General features: G+C 37.9%; 1 long non-coding RNA gene across 2 annotated transcripts; it reads left to right on the top strand.

Moving 5' to 3' along the window:
- The first annotated feature begins 832 nt into the window (after nucleotides 1-832).
- Nucleotides 833-9,117, top strand: LOC144312438 (uncharacterized). 2 transcript variants are annotated; one of them, XR_013377922.1, is made up of 4 exons: nucleotides 833-1,055; nucleotides 1,537-1,671; nucleotides 3,795-3,832; nucleotides 6,675-9,117. It is a non-coding gene; the product is annotated as an uncharacterized LOC144312438 (long non-coding RNA). The 2 variants fall into 2 exon arrangements; XR_013377919.1 differs by having other exon boundaries at nucleotides 1,537-1,685.
- The last annotated feature ends 1,371 nt before the right edge of the window (nucleotides 9,118-10,488 follow it).

Genomic DNA, 10,488 nt, shown 5'->3' with positions numbered 1-10,488 from the left:
TATCTTTTCATTGTTCCTCACACATCTCAAGTGTTGGCAGGTATGATAATCTTCAGTTTTTCCAACTCTGAGAATTTGTATAAAATGATACAAGTGTCATAAAATGTAGCTTCATTTGTTATTCAATATCCTCCAAGAGATCTAGAGAATGACTCCAGATAAGACCTAGAGTAAGGACTCCTCAGCACCCTGTTCCTCTCATCCACAAAGCCATTCCCTTGGATTAACAAATATGGGTAGGGATCCCTGGGTGGCGCAGCGGTTTGGCGCCTGCCTTTGGCCCCGGGGCGCGATCATGGAGACCCGGGATCGAATCCCACGTCGGGCTCCCTGCATGGAGCCTGCTTCTCCCTCTGCCTGTGTCTCTGCCTCTCTGTCTCTCTCTGTGTGACTATCATGAATAAATAAATAAAATCTTTAAAAAAAAAACAAAACAAATATGGGTAGAAGTCCTCAGAGCAGGGTTCTAGAAGGGCTAAATACCCTTGATGCTACATGATGCAGTTGGTCTTATTGTAGTTTTCATTTGGGGTAGAGAAATGCAGAGCAACATCTCCCAGCCTACCCCTCCTGTGAGGCAACTCTGAAAAACTCTAGGTGCGCTTATAGCTGCCTGAGTTCCTGGGACATCTGAACTATGTCGACAGAGGCATGGTACTGCATCACTGATGTTTCAGCTAGGCCTTTCCCCAAAATATAAGCATTTCCTGTAGATATGCTTCAGTGAGGAGGTACTTAACCTTGCACACGTATTTGCTAAATCGTCTCCATAGTAACAGCAGAGTTAAAACACTTACTCTGATGCACAAAGTTCCAGAGCTGGAATTTTAACAATGAATGTCCTCTAAGAGAGGAACACTTTCAAAGATCCTACCTATCTTAGTCCATTCAGGCTACTGTAGTAAGATACCACCAACTGCGTGGCTTATAACAACAGAAATTTATTTCTGACAGGTCTAGAGGCTGAAAATCTAAGATCAGGATTCCAGCATGGTTGCGTGAGGGCTGTCTTCTGGGTTTCAGACTTCTTGTGGTATCTTCACGTGGCAGAAAGGGTCAGAGAGCTCTGTGGGGTCTCTTTTATAAGACATATATTCCATTCACGAGGGCCCTGCCTTCATGACCTAATCACCACCCGAAAGCCCTACCTTCTACCCCTTCCCTCTGTCACACTGGGGATTAGAATTTCAGTATAGGAATGGTGCGGGAGGGGGAGGACCATAGCATTACCTTACATACTATCAGTGGCAAATACTTAATAGTTCCTACCAATGCACCAACACTAAACAGCCATCATTAATAGTGCTATAGAAATATCAGCATATCTCTATAAGAAAAACCTTTATTAATCCTATCTGCTCATAACATGTGTTCATTGTGTGTGTACACTTGGCTGTGTCAAATTCAGCTTTTAACATACACAATTCATCAGTCTATTCATTTATACTTCCTCTTCCTTCCCCCACTACTACATTATTAACTCCTCCAAATGCAAGAACTAGTCATGAATCTATTTCTTTTATAATCTTTTGATAGCTCTTAATATTGTGCCATGAACACCTTAGAATATTGGTGACAAACAGCTAAGTCAGTAGAACTGGAAACAAAAGAAAATTCTTTTTAGCATGGAAGAACAGCTAGTAACTCTGTCGGTTCAAGAAGAAGCAACAAGTTCAGTATTTATGGTAGTGAATATTATTTACCATAAAGCGCATTTATTGTCATAATATAACTTGATTTCATTCACAGAATCAGCCAAATAAAAGGGAAATTTATGGTTTCATATACTGCCAAATTAGCACTGTCATTTAAATTTTTAAATAAGATCTTGAGAAATTTACTGAAACCACTGAAATACCTTAAAGAATAGAGTTAGTAATTTATCTTGTGGTATTAAAATTAAGTGTTGGTACTCTGGCACAGTGACATTTTGCTGGATTAGCCTCTAAGTCTTTGGGACAATTTCAAAGAGGATTGTCCAAAGACAAGGAAATGGGCTGGAAGCTCACAAAGTCTTCTCTAGCCCAATGATTATGTAACTCATAAATGCAGCATGAAGACTGTGGTCTTGGCATTTTTTTTTAGAAGCATTACAGCACATCTGGGAATACCAGAGTCTTCTCTCATGGGTCTACAGTCCACTGACCACTATCTTTGCTCTTAAATCAACCATTTGGTATGCAGAGACAGGGCACCTCTGGGAGCACCAGGCTTTCCCTCTCCCTGAGTGGGCATCCTCTGCACTCTTCAGCCCCCAGCCTCAATTCAGTTAAAAATTGAACAACTTTGGCATTTTCATTTTAGCACCTTCCTCGATATGTCCAGTGCATGATATTTATTGTGTTTTAGAATCTCCAAATCTACTCATTTTTCACGAACTCATCTCATTAGCACTTTCTCCTGGCAACTCTCCATATATATATATATATATATATATATATATATATATATATATACACTACTATGTATGTGTGTGTGTGTATATATATATATATATATATATATATTACTTAAGCCAAAGGCGCCATTATTCATTTCCACATTTATTTCAAAGAGTAATAGAACCTGTCCCCAAATACTCAGACTTCCTTATGAACTTGGTGGGCATCTTTCTCTTCCCACATGAATAATAGCTTCATATTTTCAAAATAACATTCTGTTTTCTATACAGAATACTACTGGAGTAGGCATGGTCTCCCTATGTGTAAGGGAAATACCCAATGTGCTTCTGAAAACTTCTTGGAAAAAAGATTTTGTCTCTTCTCCCACAGCTGACCAAGTCGATACTCTCTCTCATCCAGAGACCCATGCATAGAACTCCAGGGGCAAAGCTAGGTTTATTTGCAATATGGTTCTATAAATATTTAATAAAGAGTTTGAGAGGAGGCTGACTACAGATCCATCTGTTAAACTGCTGGAGACAAACCAGATACCATGAATTAACCACAGAATAGGTCCATTATTTTGTCAGGGTTCGATAGAGGGCCAAAGATATGCAGCTGATCCCATATTCTGAGTATACCAACACTGTGATAGGAACGAAACAGTCAAAAGTGGGTGAATATAAATTCTTCCACCAAATGAAGCTAATTCCTTGTGAAAAACAGTTAACAATGATCTGACCAATTTTAAGCAATACAAATAATTGTGATATATATGCAAAAGCTATATCTCCATGCTAAGCCAAAGTTCTCAAGGTCTGATTTCACTTGCCAGGAGCTCTCAAATGTCGCCATTCCTCAATAAATGAAAATCAAAACAGAAGAAATGCAACAAATATGAGCTAGATGTCAGTAGTCTTTGACATTCATTCAACTCCCAATCTCATGCTATATAAAATCAGTAAACTTTGTTTTTTATTTTTTTTTATATTTTATTTATTTATTTATGACACACACACACACACACCCACAGAGGCAGAGACACAGGCAGAGGGAGAAGGAGACTCCATGCAGGGAGCCTGACATGAGACTCCACCCCAGGACTCCAGGATCAGGCCCTGGGCTGAAGGTGGCGCTAAACCGCTGAGCCACCCGGAGCTGCCCAAGTTAGTAAACTTTAATTTTGAAAACCAAACACCCAAACAACCACAAAGTAGACTGCCACAGTGCTGCTGTCACACTGTGAAAGATGTTGTTTGTTTTTTAGAGAATGAAGAATGTCAGGATTTCTAATAAATCATTGATAGTTCATAAAAGGTTATGTCAACCTCCTTTAGAGCAAACAGACCTCTGTTAATACGGTAGGTAAAAAGCTGAATACACAGATACCAGTTTTCCTGTTTTCCTTTCCAGGGACAGTTTAGAAAGGAAATAAATGGCTTCAAATAAAGGTGAGTACAAGTTTTCATACACTCGCAGGGTTTTTTTTTTTTTCTTTCTTCCCCCCCGCCCCATCCTTCTCCTCCTGTCCTCATACTCAAATATTGAGAAAGAAAAGTACTTCAGTGAGAGACAGCAACAGGCTGCTCATTTGGACCAAGTGCCTTCCATGCTTTTATTTTTTTAGCAGCCTTACCCTTGAGACAAAAAAAGAAGTAGCATCTATTAGAAGAATCCCCTAAGGCAGTTGTGTTAGAGGCGGAAGGGAGGAGACAAAAAAGTGCTTGACATGGAGAAAATAAGGAAATGATTTCAAGCTCTTGATTGCACTCAGATTCATATGCCAGGAAGGAGAAATTAGCTCCTTTCTTTCCATTCCCACCCCCAATTTAACACATGTGCACACATTCACACATACACATGCAAAGCAAATGCACACACGCATACACAAAGTCACACTGGCATGAGCACACAACACCTGCTGTTGCTTCAGGTAAAAGATAAGAAGCCCATTTATCTCAGACATATGGTATGTGTGTGTATATATATATATGTGTGTGTGTGTGTGTGTGTGTGTGTGTATCCTTAATTCAACTAAGTGAATACATGCCCCCAGAGCATCACGTATTTGCTGCTCTGCTGTGTCTAACCAAGGCAACATCAGTAAACAATCAACTAGCATTTTCTACAAAGCAGCAAACACATATCTCATACCATTTTATGATGGGGAGCTAAGATGACAGCAAAGTGAATGACAGAATTGCAATCCCCCAATAAAAATCATGCATGTGACTACTGGCCCATAGTGTACATTTAAAGGCACCTGTTTTATTTTGTATTTTTTATTTATTTCTTTGTATATGTTTTTATTGGAGTTCGATTTGCCAACAAAGGGACCTGTTTTATAAACAAACCCCTTTTTAATTTAGGATTTTAGAAAGCAGAGCTCAACGGATAGGTACAGGTCATATTATCAAAAGGAATATCTGATTCTAAAACACAGCCTCGTTTATAGGGCATGAAAACATGAAAATAGATAACTTTAATGGATTATAATGTAAGCTCACTGTTCTTGTGCTAAAGAATAAATTAAATATTGATGCTATTATTAAAATTTTCCAAATTAAAGTTCTTTTAATGCCCAGGCTTGGAAAATAAGTAAGTTCATTAATGTATTTTTCTCATATGTAACATTATTCTAAGAATAATGTGATGTGTGAAATACATAAGGATAGAACACAAAGTGGTTGCTTTGTCACCAGACTTGACTGTCCTTTGCACTGGGAAATGGGTTTCCTGGGAAAAAGAGATCAGGCTTTTTAATTTCTCTTCCCAAAGGGACAAAAATTAACTATCTTTCCTTGGGCATCAGCTTTCTGGTTATGCATAGCAGCTGAAGAGCCACCTATACTGCCACGTGGACAAACAACTCAGGAATCCACGCCACCTCTCCAAGAAGCCACGCATGGTGGCCACACACTTTTATGCACCTCTGGGGTCAGCCCTGTCACCAGCTCCAGCCCCATGTTGCCTTTTCACCTGGGCCTCTGGCAGGAGGGTTCACATCATAGAGTAATGACGTATTAAAGCTGAAAGGGGCCACAGAGGTCATTTAGTCCAACATTCTCATCTCAGAGATGAGGAAATGAGATCTACGTATTAAATGGCATGCCCAACACAGTACATTTTTGTCAAAGTCTAGACAGAAATATATGCTTCCTGACAAGCAGCTCTCTAGAATTTTGCTATGCAAAGCACAGGGCTCAAGCCAGCAGCATGTAGGACTCATTAGAAATGCTGAATCTCAGGCCTTGTCCAAAGCCTACTGTATTGATTGGAATTCTCCAAAGAAACAGAACCAATAAGGTGTGTGTGTCTGTGTGTGTGTACAGATTTATTTTGAAGAATTGGCTCCTTGACTGTGGGAAGCAACAAACCTGAATTGCATAAAAAAGACTAGCTGGCTGGAAACTAGACCGAGAGTTCTATGTTAAAGTCTTGAGGCACAGTGTCTTCTTCTCTGGGAAACCTCACTTTTTGCTCCTAAGGCTTTCAACTTATTGGATGAGAACAACCTGTATTACCAACAGTAAACTCCTTTACTTAAAGTCAACTGAGTGCAGATGTTAATGGCCTCTACAAAATACCTTCACAGCAACATCTAGACTTTAGTGTCTTACTAAACAACTGGGCACCATAGCCTAGACACGTTGGCCTATAAAACTTATCCAACACACTTCCTGAATCAGGATCTGCATTTTAACACAATCTCTGGTGATTCATTGGCACATAGAAGTTCAAGAAGCTATAATTTAGCTATTTGTAAGTTTGGAGGATATCACAGCCCCAATTCCGTAACAGAGTGATCGACTATAACAGTGCATTACGTAAGTTAGAAGTTTATGTTTCTTCCATGGAAAGTTTGAGCATTGTAGTCTAGAACAAGTAGAGATTTAATAATCAGGAATCCAGGCTTCTTCTAACTTGTTGCTCTGCCATCTCCAACATATGGCTCCCATTTCCTGGTCCAAGATAACTATTTCCACCTCAACCCGCCATGCCTTTGCTCTTATCAACAAAAGAGAGAAAAGGGCAATGAAAGGAATACCTCTTTCATTTAATAACATAACTCAGAAGTTATACCATGTTATACTATCACTGATGCTCAGATCCTATAGTCAAGAACTTGGTCATCTGGCCACATCTAGTAGCCACAGAGGCAGCTGGAAAATATAGAATTTTTACAGAATCATCCATCATCCCATAAATATTCAGTCATAGCAGAATTCCATAAAGAAAGAAGGGTTGACTGGCTACTAACGAACATTTCTACCATTTATTTTTCTGCACCAGGCTACTTCTGGGACTGCAGATGAAGAGGTGGTGGAAGCAGCAGAAAAGAGCATCATTCCTGCTTTCTTCTACAGTAGGGAGAAATTAAGCCAACATATCACTGAGGATGAGGAAACAGCTCAAACTATCATTTGCATTGACTGGTTACTTCCTCAATGTGGAGACACTCTTGGCCAATGCAGTCAAAATGTAAACTTTCATTGTCCCAAAGAAGTAACAGTGGAAAAAGAAGGAGAATTTACACTGACTTTTTTAACATTTCATCACTCCCATCTCCTCATTGCCACACAGGGATGACTCACTTCTGCCTGTTTTCAAGGCCAAGAAGCAGCATGAAAGAGGAAACAACTCCACTTAAAGAGTTTTCTCTTCTTGTTCAAGCCTGGTCAGTCTTGTATCCCACAGCTGGGGAAAGAAGAATGTAGAGACACTTCCAATGTTCATGTTGACCACAAAACTCTCTGTTATTTCCTATTCCAAGGCAAAAGCTGTGTGTCTAGGAGTAACTGAAATGTATACAGAGGTATGGCTAGGGATGGTTTTATAGCAGGGAGGATATATGGATAAATATATTTTCATTTAATTGCTGAAAGCAGCTTTACACAAAAGATGACCTAATAGCAGAACAAAATATCTGCAAAAATATATCAACTTCTCTGTTTTATTACCTCCCACAAGTACCCACAAACATACATGAAGTCCCTCTAGAGACCAATCAGACATATCGTACAGAATTTGCTGTAACCAAGGTAACAAAACATTATTTCTTTGCATCAACTTTTAAGACAAAAAAAAAAAAATGATTGTTAGAGTGAATTTTTCTTTGTAATGGTATTTATTGTTAAGATGTTGACTTACCCTCATTTTCAAGATCTAGGTTATATCAGGCTATTTTCTTCCTGATTAATTATAACTTCCTAACTAATTATAACTTTCAATGATAATTAGGAACACCTGAATTATAGGTCGAATCGTTTTTTGGGCCATAGATAAGTAAGAATATAGATGTAACATGATTCTAATTACTTTTATGTTTCTATGAAAAGGTATTTATTAACATAACTGACTATCAGTTAACTAATACCTATATATTGATTACATGGTCCACAAGCATGACATGCCTACTGATATATGTAGTATAAGACACTCTAAATAATTTGCATGTTTATTATTTTATATAAAATCATTTGATATCTTTCTCACCAAATTTAACTCATTAATAATTATCTGCCATCTAGTTCTATGATGAAATAGAATAAAACAATCCATCCCAAATATTATGTACTCTTGTAAGAGTACCATGCCTCCCAAGGTCATACACACACCTTTCTTAATGTAGGTACTGTGTTCAAAGTTTTTATTTATATGAGGATTTCATTTAGATGCCCAGCATTGCTCTTCAAATAAACCCCTTTTGATGTTCATAACAGAAGGGCTCAGTAGCAGCCTGGAGTTCTGTGATATCATGTTCTCCCACTAAACTTTACCCTGATGATCTCAATTTGATACGAATCTCTGATGGACATGTTGGCACAGCCTTCAGTCCTGCATGGATTCCATGTTACCTTTTTAAAATATCACTGTTACTTTGTCCAAACTTGACTCAGAAAGCCACAATGACTATTATTACTTTGGGCTTCTGGTGAATAACTACAGATGGCGTGGTTGTTACCAAGTTCCTGAAAACTTTTACCTTGTATGTAGTGTGTGAATCAGTAGTGCTTACAATTTATCATATCCTGCAATTCCAAATGCTTGTTATCAGTATCACTAATGTGAAGATTGAGTTTATAATTCCATTGATTTAAACAATGGCCATTTTTACTTTAGAAATTAATGATTGGTTACAAAAGTTTTTACCTACCAGCTAAAATTTGAGGAAGAAAATAATTCATACAAAGTAGCGAAGAGATTCTAGTTATACAATCTTAGGCATTTTCTTCTATATTTTGAAAGTAATAAGCATTTTCTTACAGCTTAATGAAGTAAAAATTAAGCCGTTATCAGAGTGCTCCCAATTTCCTCTGAAAGTGTCTTATTCAAGCTGTTTCTCTTGTATGTTTTCTTACATTAGGGAGAAAATGCTGCTCTAAAGATCTAGATTTCTATTCCCTGGGACTATGTTCCTCATATGACTTAGTTTGACAAGAATCATTTTCATTCTCAGTTAGGAAATGAAAGCATAAGGTAGTGTAATAAATATGTGATTGAACTTTGCAATAGCATAGGCTTATTAGCTCTAAGAATTTCCAAAATTACATTAATTTTTTTCCTACCTCATGATATTTGCCCTCTAGCTCTTGAATTAGATTTTTTATCCAACTTCACAGTTGTCATTTTGGTTTCAAACTTAGACATTTTCTAGAGACTACATCTGAGGGCTGTGTTTATATTCTTAAAGCAGGAATTTTCATTTTTTTAAATTTCTGGGTTAATTTTAAGAAAAGATTTAGTCACAATACAGCTTAAAATATATTCTCAACTATTTAGAGGAGAACATTTATTAACAATATTAAAGGAATCTGTCTAAAAATAGCACTGAATAGAACACATCTTAATTGTCTCTCAGAAGTGTCAAGTTTGGTCAAATACATTCTCATTTTGGCCATCATTATAAGCAATGGTTATTAAATTCTTTAACTGATGTTAAGGGAGAAGAAAAATCACTTGTGTTGATTGATAAAATCAAATTGCATGTAGTTTTAAGCCCCACCATCCTGGATAGCAAAAAAACCTGTTGTGACTGGGCATCATGTGCTCCTCTGTAAGAGTTTTTCCCCCTTAAGCCATCATGGCCTACGACTGTTGCTGGCAGTACCACTAGTCACAGCCTCTGCTCTCCCCAAGGACACGTTAACCTGGGACCAATGCCCAAGTCCCTTAGGGGATTTTGCTCAGGCCATTCCTACATTCATCAGGGTCCCACCATCAAGCTGGTATTGTTATAGAGACATGGACAGACTATTTCCTATGTATTCACCGTCCTCTTCACTCCTCAGTACAAATGAAACTATTGGCGCACTATTAGGTGTCTTGTCATTAAGCCAGTAACCAACACAACCAGAATTCAAATATATGCATTCTGATCCCAGAATCTATACACTTAGCTACTACTTTATACTGCTTCTCCATAAGACAACCTCTTACTTTTTCCTAAGTAAGGTCAGTAATCTGTGACTTTAGTATATAGAAACTTGACTGTACAGAGTGGTGACAAAGGAGAAAGATATGTGAAGGAAAATACTTGCCATACTTATTCTTTCATGATATACTTCCAGAAAAATGCAAACCACTGTCAAACTCTCAGGTTATTTTGCCACATATATGTATCTGAGGCCTTGTTGGTTAAACCTCAGTGCTGGTGTGAAACCTCCTTCTCCCTATTCACAGGGCATCAAGTAATGTCAGTGCAAGAACTGCCACCCATGTGCTCAGACCTACTTCCTATTATTACTAAGCCAAATCATAAAAGTAATTGGAACAAACGTCTGATCAGTTTCCTCTCCTTCCTCTCTCATTACATCCTCCCTCTTTGTTCTATAATCCCCAGGATGAACCTTTTCCTTCCTCCATATTATAGCCACCGTCTATTCAAGATAACAAGTTTAACTTACACAGCTTTTATTTTTTAAGGTTATATTTTTTGCAATTCAACTTTATGGCTATGAAAATCTTACTTGCTAGGTAGATGATAAATGGATATTATAATAACTGTTCTTAGCTTTAATCCACAACTCCCATTCCTTGAGAAGGCAGAAAATTAATGTTCCAGTTATTTATGGCTATGTAACAAACCACCCAGATATTTAGTGAT

The sequence above is a fragment of the Canis aureus genome, chromosome 1 (genome assembly GCF_053574225.1).
Source record: "Canis aureus isolate CA01 chromosome 1, VMU_Caureus_v.1.0, whole genome shotgun sequence".
Lineage (NCBI taxonomy): Eukaryota > Metazoa > Chordata > Mammalia > Carnivora > Canidae > Canis > Canis aureus.
Note: the sequence above shows the minus strand (reverse complement) of the source record. Positions and strands in the feature narration are given on the sequence as shown.